The sequence below is a fragment of the Archocentrus centrarchus genome, chromosome 18 (genome assembly GCF_007364275.1).
Source record: "Archocentrus centrarchus isolate MPI-CPG fArcCen1 chromosome 18, fArcCen1, whole genome shotgun sequence".
Classification (NCBI taxonomy): Eukaryota; Metazoa; Chordata; class Actinopteri; order Cichliformes; family Cichlidae; genus Archocentrus; species Archocentrus centrarchus.
The window spans coordinates 802,103-815,150 of NC_044363.1; the positions used below are offsets into that span (position 1 = coordinate 802,103).

The following is a 13,048-nucleotide window of genomic DNA, read 5'->3' on the forward strand; positions in this document are numbered from 1 at the left end:
ATGCAATTCCTGCCATCACATTTTACTTCCTCTGGTGTTTGCAACATAATCCCATGTACACTCCATGCTGAGTGCACATTTTTCTATTATGCACAAAAACCCTTTCTGTCCCAGTCTGGCCTGTGTGCACGCGCACATCTCTCCCGAGAGCTAATGTAACACAGCAAATGTATTCTCAAGTTTTCACCTAACAACATTGCTAGTGATGCCTCAATATTTATGGCTATTAAATTCCTAGAGGCTTCAGTGTTTCTCTTGGAGATAGGAGTACAGTAGACAGCATTGGAGGAAGAGTAGAAGCTAGAGATTAGGGCGAGCCTTTCACTGCCCAGTAAGGTCAAATGTCAATAATGTGCGCCTGTAAGCAGCTTAGAACAGCCCAGCAGGGACATTTTCTGGCTATATACAGAACACAGAGACACACACGTAGCAATAACTGAACCACACATGAATGAAAGTCCACATTCTGTACACTCATTCATGTAATCTACTGCGGAAATATGCAAATCCTCGTAGAACAGATCCACAGTCAGTAAATGCATGAGGCACGGAGGAGATTAGGCCGTCATAACATTGTTGCATGGTGTTATGTAATGGTGCGGGACACACATGGCCCACCAGTAAGAAAGACTGGAAGTACAGTAAGACCTCTCCTTCGTGTTCATGCATACGTTTTCGGTCTTATCTGATTTTTTTTTTAAATTCACCATTAAATCTTCCCATCCTTCACATCGCTCCCGTTTCCTTTATCACCATGCTGTAATTGTCCCATTTAAAACCATCATTAAGGATATTATTGCAATTGCCTGCACCCACCCTTGTGCCTCTGTTTTTGTTTTCGTTACCAACACCCCCACCACCACCACCTTCACATTCTCTCACATTGCCAAAAAGCCATTTAAAATTTAAAAGTATGGGAGTTAAGAGTCCTGAGGCAACACGGCAGATAATTAGAGCCTATAGGCTGATGAGCAGATAATACGAATAAGGAGGCTCATTCATGTGATAATAAAGTTTCTTATGTACAACAAGCTCTTTGAGGGGGAGGATATACTCCGGCTTGTGGGGAAATGTGCAGTGAAAAAAGAAAAAAAAAAAGAGCGGTAATTGCGAGCGGGTCCGTAGCGCCTGTAATCTCTCCTTGTTTTTGTTTGTTGCAGTGCGTTTGCACTAAATATATTGTTGCCTGCCTTTGTTCCTCTCACAGTGGACTTTATTGTTTTGCCCACGCCCCCGTGTGTGCGTCTGGATGTGTATCTGCTCACTGAGCAGCGGGGCAGCACAATGTGTGCTCTAATTAAACCACGGAGAGTCGGAGACGAGCCCTTCACCCACACACCCAACACTCAAAAATAACCATCTACATTGCTGTTAAACTTTCATCCTCCAACATACATAAAAGAGACTGGCGAAGATGACGAGAGAGAGTGGGGTGGGGTGGGGTGGGGGGTGGAAAAAAGGAGCAGGGATGGCAAGAGAGCCAAACTGGAGATGAAAGGTGAGAATGAGGATGGAGAGGAAACAGGTCCTGCTAATGAAAAGCTTCTCTCTGGTCAGCAGAGGCCCTCCAGGCTCCTTGAGTAAAAGTGACATAGGGCCAAGAGATTCTCAGGGAAGTGAGCAACTGATAAACTCACAGGCCCACGAAGGGGGATAACTGGACTCCCTTTTGCCCATAACTTGCTCCTCATGGCCCACATAAGTCAGAATCCCTGGTAAAAGGCCAAACCCCTGGCACACATGAGTCTGCCTGAAGGGACCTCCAGAATTTTGTGGTGCATCTGAGTGTTTAATTGCTAATTGGCTCAATTAGAGGGTTTAATTGGTCCAGCTCTGCCGTGAGCAGTGGGGGAGCTTAAGTGATTGATGAAGTAGAGAAAGAGAGAGAAAGGGGTGGACTGGTGAGAGGAGGGTTGAGCATGACAGCAGAGCCACACAGTAGACATTCATGGGGATGTGTGAGTGGTATTTTAGAATGCCACTGGCGCACACACACTATCATACTCACAGACGCAGATTTAAAGGAACAGGTTCTCCCAATATACTGTATCTCTCTGCATGCACGCAAGATTAACTCTGTCTCTCACACACACACACACACACACACACATGCACGCACACACACATCCAAGGTTCATGTCATCAGCAGAATGTTTTCCTCAACTCCCGGGAGGCAGCAAGACTGAGGGAGACCGCACAGACCACTCAGTGGCAGACTGTCAGTGGGAAAACTCATCTTCTCATCTTCCTCTGCTTTTCCGCTTCATCTCCTTTCCTCTCTTACTTATTTCCAATCTAAATGAGAAAGGCAAACAATGCTGCAATTAAAAAGGTAAAAAAAAATGATTTTCAATTCTCAGTCAGTCTTTACTGCAGGCTGTGTGACTGTATCATTGAGGATGAGCAGCATAAAAAGATGCGCAACAATTGCATTCCTGCGTTTTCCATGGTTTTTTTCAAACTGGGTACAAATGTGAGCCTTCTGCAGAATAGGAATCCAGGAAGAGAGAGATGTCTGGCATCATGGTCCAGATGAAAGCTGCACTTCCTGGAGTAGCCATTTGAGGCTGACTCCAAAAGTGAGTCAACCCCCATGTTAAAATGGCCTATTAAAGAGCATGTCAACAACATGGTACAAAAATATTTTTGGCCTCTATAGATGGTTTCCCCGAACATAACGTTACAGTGGTTACAGGACTTAAAGTTAGAGGTGTGGCAGTGTTTGTGGTTTTGATGCTGAAATTATCTGACAAATAATATGGCCCACTGTGACGTAAAGCCAGTCCAAGACGTTTGTGCTGAAGTTCTGGTTCTAGTATTTTGTGAGTCTGTTACTCAGCACTAATTAGCTGATGTATGTGTGTGTTGCACACATTGAGTTTATAAACCACCTTATCATCCAAATATGGTCATTCCAGTTCCTGAAAACCAACGTGATGGCAGTTAATGATGCTAATAACGAGGCTCCACATACACTACAGTGCCAAAAGTTTTCACTCGTCTGCCTTCACACTCATGTGAATGAGAGTGACATTCTAATCCAGAGGGTTTAATATGATGTCGGCCCACCTTTTGCAACTATAACAGCTTCAACCTTTCTGGGAAGGCTTTCCACAAGGTTTAGGAGTGTTTATGGGAATTTCTGACAATTCTTCCAGAAGTGCATTTGTCAGGCACTGATGTTGGATGAGAAGGCCTGCCTCACAGTCTCCACTCTAATTCATCCCAAAGGTGTTCTGTTGGGTTGATGGTCAGGACTCTGTGCAGGCCAGTCAAGTTCGTCCACACCAGACTAGCTCATCCATGTCTTTATGGTCCTTGCATGTTGGAACAGGAAGGAGTCATCCCCAAACTTTTCCCACAAAGTTGGGAGAATGAAATTGTCCAAATGACCTCTGTGTACTACAGTAGCAGCCACCGAAAATGGCCGCCCGATCCATGACGCGACCTTGGCCGATTCGTGGCCTAAACGCGATCCCCCGTTAATGACGTAGGAATTCCGGCCACTGGTGGGAACGCCCCTAAGCAGCATTTGGGGAAAATGGTGGTAATGTCTTGTTTATCCACCAGGAGGAGCAGTAATAGTGGAAGCGCATTCATTTACAGCCCACTGTATACTGTACCAAGGATCCTCACATCATTGAACTGTAATTGTAAGCGGAACTGTCCATTAAAAACAATAGAAAGATAAGAGTAAAGCGGTCATTATAGTGGAGCAGTGAGTATTGTCTGGAGGGACGGGCTGGGCTTGAAGTTCAGCCCGGGACCCCGGACAGGCTGTGAGCGCTGCACTGCCAGCGAAACTGGGTAAAAAAATAAATAAAATAATTCTGATCACCAGCCGGTTTGGCCTGGGAATGACCTGGGAAGCCTAATCCTCTCATCAGTGTCACATTGTTCTTCCTAAGCATTCATTGACAACGTTCTGTCATTTTACATAGCCTAACAATTTGTGGCTGAGTTGCTGTCATTCCCAGTGGCTTCCACTTTGCTATAACAGTTGACTAGTAGTAGTAGTAGTAGTAGTAGTAGTAGTAATAGTAGTAGTAGTGAGGAAATTTCTTGACTGGACTTGTTGTACAGGTGGCATCCTATCAGGGTACCACGCTGGAACTGGCTGAGCTCTTGAAAGCTACAAATGTTTGCAGCAGCAGTCTGCATGCCTAGGGGCTTGATTTTATACACCTGTGGCCATGGAAGTGATGGAAACTAAATTCAATTATTTGGATGGGTCAGTGAATACTTTTGGCAGTATAGTGTACCAGTGGGTGACAACAGTAGCAACATCCCTCTTTTATACAATGTCTGTGGTTACAAATTTCTCTGACCTTTAAACCACTGTGTCAGCCATTCATCCATTGAGCAGGAACGGTCAAATAAAGATCACAGCTATGGGCCAGATCCAACCAGAAGAACAATTTAATTTGACCTATACATCTGTAAGTGATATAATTTTGCTGCTTAATTTGTTGACCTGAATTGATGCCTGCCTAGCTGTAGTGGTAATGCTGTCATTAGGCCAATAGCTAAGCTATAACAATATCAAATATTGCCATTACTCAGTGGAGTTGTCATCACTTGAGCTGCAAAAGAAATGAAAAATGAGTATTGAATGCTGAGTATATACACATAATGGACATCTAAATGCTTCTCAGCAAGGTGGAGAAGGAAGCAGAGTGACTGATCTGGCAGGATCATCTGCCGAGGAGAATATCAGACAGATATTATCCAGCAACTAAACTAATAGAACTAACAGAACCTTTACTAAAGTAAAGGGAAAAAAACAGCTAATGCCTCAGCTTGCACACTTAGCAATAGAATGTATCTTTACAAATCAATGAAGCATTCAAATGTAGGGAATCTACTTAAATCTGTTCATAAGGTAGCAATTCACAGGAAACAAACTGAGTCTCACTTTATATCAAAAATGAATGTGCACTAAATATACAAATAATATGAAATGCCCATAAGAGGCGATCTGATATTTGGATTGGTTACTGGTCCAGTTCTACCTAGATATCGCTGAAAACAGTCCATTCAATAGGAACTCTCTTTTTAATTCAATCCTGTGTTCTTCTGTGTTTTACAGTGATGTACCTGTTGGTAGCAGGTGAGCTATCAGAGCGTGAAGTTAACAGAAAAGTCAGCAGAATGGAGGTATTTTACAGCTGGGACACCAAAAACTATTTTGTTGTATGTTTACATTAGCTTTTTGTCAAATAAAACTGTGTTCAAGTGAGCTGCCACAACTGAAAGGCTTAACGATCTCACTTTTAATCGTTACATTCGGTGTAATAAAAACTGTTTATTGGAGCCGAAGGTCTTCAAATTTCTGCAAAGTATGCTGCTCAAAAAACTTTAAGGAACACTTTGTACTCAGAGTATAGCGTCAAGTCAATTAAACGGCCACGATATTGATCTGGTCAGTTCAGTAGCAGAGGGGGCTGTTTATCAGTTTGAGGTGCTTTGGTGTAAATGAAATTATAAGCAGGTGGGGAAACAATGAGACGACCCCCAAACAGGAATGGTTTTATAGGTGGAGGCCGCTGACATTTTTTGCCCTTCTCATGTTTTCTGACAGTTTTTTTCACTACTTTACCATTTGGCTAGGGTCAGTGTCACTGGAAGTATGAAACGATACCTAGTTACTCTAGGAGAGTTGGACAGGGCCTTACCCAATCAGCAGGACCGGTATCTGGTCGTTTGTGCAAAGCGGAACAGGACGGGCACTGCCAGAGCCCTAAAAATTATCTGCAGCAGGTCACCGGTATGAATTATCCGACTAAACAAATGGACAAAAAGTGGACTTTATGAGGGTGGCATGAGGGCCTGACATGCTCTAGTGGGCCCTGTGTTCACTGCCCAACACCATGGAGCCCGATTGGCATTTACAGGTGAATACAAGAATCGGCAGGTCCACCACTGGCACCCCGTGCTTTTCACAGATGGAGCACATGTGACAGACATGAAGGGGTCTGGAAAAGCCGTGAAGAACATTATGCTGCCTGTAACATCGTTCAGGATGACCAGTTTGGTGGTGGGTCAGTGATGGTCTGGGGAGGCATATCCATAAAGGGATGCACAGATCTCTACAGGCTAGGCAACAGCACCCTGACTGCATTTTGGCATTGGGATGAAATATTTAGACCCAACGCCGACAATGCCTGGCCTCATGTGGCCAGATTATGCAGGCAGCTCATGGAGGATGAAGGACTTGATACCACTGACTGCCCCCCCCCCCCCCCCCCCCCCCCCCACGCTCACCTCAACTAAATCCAATAGAACACCTCTGGGACATTATGTTTCAGTCTATCTGATGATGCTAGGTTGCACCTTAGACTGTCCAGGAGCTCAGTGATCCCCTGGTCCAAATCTGTGAGGAGATCCCCCAGGACACTATCCATCCTAATGTCAGACATGCACACAAGCATGTGGGGGCCATACAAGCTACTGAGTACCATTTTGAGTTGCTGCAATGAAATTTTGGCAAAATGAACTAGCCTGCTGCATAATTTTTTCACTTTGATTTTCAGGGTGTCTTTGAATTCAGCCTCTGTAGGCTGATAATTTTCATTTCGATCAAACGATGCGGCATCCTTTCATACCTAACACATTACCCAGTCCAAAGCAGTATAGATATCTAGCATGATTTTTTTTTTCACATTGACATCTGATGTGTTTTCAAAGTGCTTCTTTAATTTTTTTTTGAGCAGTATATTTTATTCCACCAGTATAAGTTGTTTTACAGATAAAGAATGATTCTCAGTTTCTTCCTTACAGTGATGAATGCAGCTTATCAATCTAACAGTGGCATGAGATCAGTACTCGCCAAAATAACGGACAAAGTTGGATCAGTGCATCTCTACAGCACACGAAAAAAAGCGCAAAAACAGTAAAGTCACTGAACAGGAACTCAGCCATAAGTGACTTCAAAGCTTCAGAAAAATGACGGAAACTGGGTTAAGCGGTGATTCTCAATTCTTGTATGAATGCCATCAATCTTCCATCAAAGCCACCACAGGAACGCCATTCAGTACCAGTCAGAGTGCTCAATGTCTGGTATGACAATCTTTGCCTTTGTCATACTAAAGAACCTAATATCCGCAGGGTATTTATATGGCGTTAAATTTATTTTGTACAGCTTGGAAAAAGTGAATCATCTGTGAGGTAGCAGCAAATGCGTCATCCCCTTTAAGATCAATATCACCCCCTGATGAGGACACAGGAAAAAGTAAAACAAATAAAACCCACACGTGGAAAACCTGAGTTTTCTTTTCAGTAACAGAAAGTTCTGTGAACCACCACAGCACCTTCCTACCATCCATGACTAATGACTGTGAGGAGGTGTTTTGAAGCAACTAAGTCTTGGATTTTAGTGCAGAAATTCTGAATGGATCTCTGCAGTACAAGTTCCAGCACGAGACTAAAAGCTATGATCTGAAAATGTGTCATTGACAAAGCTATTAAAAACTGCAATTTGCCGCACAGACAATTAGATTTTATCCAATTTGCAAGTGTTTTTTTTTTTTTTTTTTTATTGTTTTGTTCTCTCCAACATGTGTGAACAATTTTCTCCCTCACTAATTACAATAAGTCTCAGCGGGGATCACATTCCACAAATTGTGTTTTATTTTGCGTATCTCTGCTTCAAAACTGACACCACTCTTTGATGTTGGTGCCATGAGGGGGGAGCCGCATCGCTGCACACATTCAGGGAAGAATTACTTAAGTGCTTATGTTTTCAACAGCAAGCCTACTTTTGTTATCTTTAATTGCGGGGAGGCGTGTTCAGCACCACTTTTATGCTTTGTGAGAGAGCCTTCCTCCAATTAACCTGCTGTTAATCTTCGACGTGTAGGTCATGTTTCTGCTCATGGAGACTGAAGTACGATCAGTAAGTGCGATTGAAATTACACCACACTTAGGAGGAATAAGCTGTACCCCTTTTTTTGGTTCTAAGGCAGGGTGAGGAATTGATTAAGATGAGCCATGACTGTTAACTGACTCATGTATACATCAAAAAAGGAAATACTTGTGTCTACTAGATGTTTATGTTGTGATGTTCCTCTTGAATGACTCTATTTATTCTTTAGAAAGTTGGTGCTAATTTTAGTTGGTGATAATTTTTAATTTTTCCAAGGCCTTGGACAGTTAAGTATTTCATGTATTTCATTTCTTTTGATGCAATCAGAAAGATCTTCAGAGTCCAAAATTCCAATGAGATCCAAAATTGTCCAATGAACCAGCCAAACACAGACCAAAGAATAACTAGGTCCAATCTAAAATGTAGTAGAGCTAATCAGATGCAGAGAGGCAACACAAAAACTCCCGGAGACACAACCATAAAAAAAAAAAGCATCAAGCTTAAATCTGTGCAATTCATAATACCTATATAAGCATATACCAACTCCAAAATGATCCTTTTAGATACATTTTCACAGTCATGTGAAAAATAAACTTTTCATAGGAGTCTCTGCAATCCTGTGAAACTCTAAGCGCACCGCTACTGTTTCCATAGGAATTACGAGGATAAGTAACAGCTGTGTGCTCCTACTCAAATACACTTGATAAATTGGTCAGCAAGTGTGACCAGCTCCATAAAAGTTTTGACAGTTTGTTAACACAATCTTCCCAGGAGTGGACGTCCCAGCAAATTCACCCCAAGGTCAGACCGTGAACTGCTCAGAGAAACTGCAAAAGAGCTACATTTCAGAATTTACAGGCCTCAGTTTGCATGTTAGATGTTAAAGTTCATGGCAGCGCAATTAGAAAAAGACGGAAAACACAAGCACTGTCCCTTTTAAATAAATAAATTCAAATTCAAACCTCCGGAACAATGTCCTTTGGACAGATAAGACCAAAGGGGAGATGTTCAGCCACGGTGCACACTGGGCTAAAACTAACCACAGTATATCAGGACAAACACCTCATACCAACATTCAAGCATGGTAGTGGAGGGGCTTGTTTTGCAGTCACAGTCGCTGAGCCAACCATGAACTCCTCTGTATACCACAGTTTTCTAAAATCAAATGTGAGGCCATCTACCTGACTGATAAAGCTTGGCCTAAACTGGGTGATGCAACAGGACAATGATCCCAAGCACAGCAGCAAATCTCCAACAGAATACCTGAATAACAAAAAAATCAAGGTGCTGCAATGGTCCGGTCAAAGTCCAGACTGCAACCTGATTGCAGATTGATTTGTGTGGTAGGACCTTAAGATAGCTGTGCATGAGCAAATGCCCACAAATGTCTATGGATGGAATCAACATTCTAAAGAAGAGTGAGTCAAAACTCCCCCACAATGATGCGAGACCCTGCTTGGGTGCGAGTACGGTAAAATTCATTATGAGATGGTCATCAAAAGGCTCTGTATGGATGTTTGCATTCATGCACCCTTCAGGACTTCAAAAAAATAAAACAGAAATGATTATTTGTGCATTGTGCCTGCAGCTGTCTGCGTCTGCAATCAACTATAATCGCCACTTTCAGCACCCAACAAGAGCCTTTTACCAGTATTTAATAGTTTTTGATGCAGACACCATATACTCCTCAATATCTCCTCTGCTAGGAAGGTTCTCTAATTCTCCTGCATTGTTGAAAGAGTCTAGAGACCACAGTCTCACAATCACATCCATCACTATTTTGCCACACACCTTACCAAGCACAATCCAGATCCCAATAAAACCAATTCCCCCCAATTGTACTCGAACACAGCTGCAGAATCGCCCACCACTACCTTCCCTGTAATTGCCTACCACCTCTAGCTCCGTGTTGTGTTGCCAGTCGGTCTGTCAGTATACTCACTGGACTCAACTTAATGACAGATAATAAACTGACTTTGCTGGGCCAAGGGTACTGACTATTAGCTGGAATTCAGTGAATGAAGTTTCTGGAAGGACGAGGTCAATAGGAGTCACTGCTTTAAAACCGTTTTTTGTGGTCAGGAAGAAGAAATATGAAGGAACTGGGAGAGAGATGAAGACAAATCAAAGTAGGCCCATAACACACAAATGAAAAATCACATACACTACATTTACCTTGTCAGTGTGCAGCCAACTCAAGCCCACGCACACAAATGCATCACGCTCGTTATCATGTCAACCCTGACAGCCTCTGAATCAGCACAACTCATTTGTTTTCACATTTGCTAATTAACACATCAAGGCTGTGACAGGAAAATTGGATATTGAAACGCCAATGTATCCCTGTGACTGTGTGTATGGGTATTATATACGGTTATCGGTGCATATACCTTGAGAAAAGAAACTGCTCTTTGGAGTTTCTCTGTATATCTACAGTGCTGGTGTGCACGTGTTTTATCTACGTGATGCGAGTTTGACATGTTGATTGCAAGGTAATTGCGAGGTCACGGTAGAGTGGATGCTGAGTGGCTGAACGGAAAAGTGCCGTTTCATCTCAGCAGATGCCACATAAGTGGCAATAGATGGGGTGGACATGCATGTGTGTTTCTGTATGTTTGCCATCCTGCTGACAGCTTCTGTGTGAGCTCCAAATAGAAGAGAGCCAGCAGGCAGGTCAGTGTTCTTTCAGACTCCTGTCAGTCCCTTATTTTCTTTTTTTTTTTTTAAATCATCTGCCTTTCTCCCACTGCTTGTGACGAAAAAAAAAAAAAAGTCAAAATCAAAGTCAGAGCACGTTATAAACAAACAACATTATGAGCACAGTGATCAACTAAATTTACAGCAGCTATTTGGGAAAACTATTAATACAAATAAGAAAAATATTTTCAGGTCACGGAGGTGCCAAGACTTTGATAAGTCTAGATAAAACCATGAATGCTAAATCCTTGTTCTTCGTCTGCCATACGGTTACATTAAGGGCCCCTGTAAAGTTCAAGATAGCTCGCCATTACTCTGATATGATGAACCTCATACCTGGTGAAATTAGAGAATCATTCCATCAAAGAACTCAGTGTGCGGATGATCGGGAAATTTCTACTAATTTTTCATGTAATCAATATAAATAACTCAGTAAAATGAAGGTCTGGGTTTTGAGACAGAAAAGAGCACTAATTACCTCATGGAGGAGAAACCTGGGGATATTGCAAGCAAACAAAAGAACACACATGGATGAATTTTAACTATTACAAGTGATTCTATTCTCCAAATCCACAGTTACTCAAAACCAAAGTGAGAGCCTAAGAAAAAAAAAACATATTAGACAAAATCAAAAAAAATAAATGTGATTATTCTCATCTGTTTGGATCTTTAAAGACTCCAGCGTAACCAGACATTAAACACCACAGCTATAAATGAATGACTAGCTTATGCAACATGAGCACATGGCTAATTAGCATTTCCCATTTCCAAAGATAGTTCACAACCTATGTATACATAATGTTTACACCAGCAATAAAGATGAGCTTAACAACTGTCATGTGTGGATTTAAACATTACACGTAAGTGTAACAGTGGCAGCTGAGCAACACAGATTATAGTTTGTTGTGTAAAGATACTTTGTACACTTCATAAAAGTGTTTCTGCCTCAGAAAACTTTTCTTGTAAATTGTAGAAATCAGTTTACTGCTTTAATTCAGTGTTTCTAGCCTCAAACAATGCTCATTGTCCTTCCTCCCCTCCTCATACTCCTATACACTTCCTACAGAGACTAGGCTTTTCTGACGGGGGGGGCTGATAGACTGCCAGCTACAATACAATGGGAGGATGCAGTTAAAAGAAAGAAAGAAGGGCTAGACAGAGGAGGTAGAGAGTGTGTGTGGGCTGACGGCAAACTTGTTGACAACACTAAATGTGCGCACAAACATCTGCGGTGGGCAGAAAAGTGGGCATCTGTGAAGGCGGTGGGGGGGGGGGGGGGGGGGGGGGGGGGGTCGGGGATGCAGACCACTGAAGCGCAAAATTGGAAACAATGTGTCTGCAAGAGTTAAAAGCAAATATTTACAGGGATTTAATTTGCATCGGGAACACCGAGCTTCCGGTATGGGCCAGCGCGTCTACTACGGAGCTGACGAACATGGGAGGGCACGGCTGGTAATTAGACAGCCAGTGGTAGATTAATCACAGGCTGGGAGCACAGCCTCGCAGCAGCACACACATCCACGAGCTACGCACGGTAGCTCCATCGCTTAGCGTGGCGCGTCCGGTAAAATGCTCTGGATGTTTTCCTCTCAGCCAGGGAGGATGAGTGTATCGAGCTTTGACGACCGTACCTTATTCCCTCCTATTTTTCAAGCACATGAACTTGTATGGAGTCACTGCCCTGCCGTCTTGCTCTGATTACTTGCTGCTCCCTCTCCCTCTGTCGCCTTAATAAATCACCAGCTATAAATCTACCCCTCCCCTTGCTTAAGGACAGCTCCTGAGCCGCTCAATTCCCACTGCTGGCCCTCCAGTGGGAGCGTCCAGGAGAGGCAGAGGACGACGTGGTCCTGCCCCTGGGAGAAGAGCTCATCTGTAGGCTGGAGGACACTGCCAGAACTCAGCGAAACGTGAGAGCAAGGGGGAGACATAGTAGTTGGCTAAGGGTGCCACCATTAAACACGTACCCTATATCATAAATATTTTACCGTCCACTAAGTGGTTTTGACCTTGGATCGGAGTAGTGTAGGTTATACCACAGTATGGGAGAAACATGAGCAGAGTTTTAAAAGTTTTAAGAGTTGGTGGTAATTAAATTGGGCTGAAATGGGGCTTCTAAAAAGGGCTTGTGTACGTTTCCAAAAACCTGCTTTTATACCAGAACTGGATGCTCTGCTCTACAGTAGTAGAGCACCATCAAACACTTGTGTGTGCATCATTCATGAGAAGGTCTGATGTGGGGAGAAGTTAATAAATACATTTATAATAAAGTTCCTTTATTCAGAAAACTGATTTTACAACAAATTGTTTTTGCAGTGACTGCTGCAGAAAAGCTTTAAAGGCTCTCAAACTCTCTTCTGTCAGTTTCTCTTCACAGCGATGTGGTCAGTAAAGATCTCGTCAAATCAACATTTGAAATATCAACATTTTTCCAACCCTGTGTGAAAAGTGACTGATTAGTTTATCTTTCAAGATAGAAGTTGATCT

The 13,048-nt window shown here is 42.8% G+C and overlaps 1 long non-coding RNA gene across 1 annotated transcript in view; it reads right to left on the bottom strand.

Moving 5' to 3' along the window:
- Positions 1 to 13,048, bottom strand: part of LOC115797493 (uncharacterized) — a 93,726-nt gene that overhangs the window by 665 nt on the left and 80,013 nt on the right. The window lies entirely within an intron of this gene.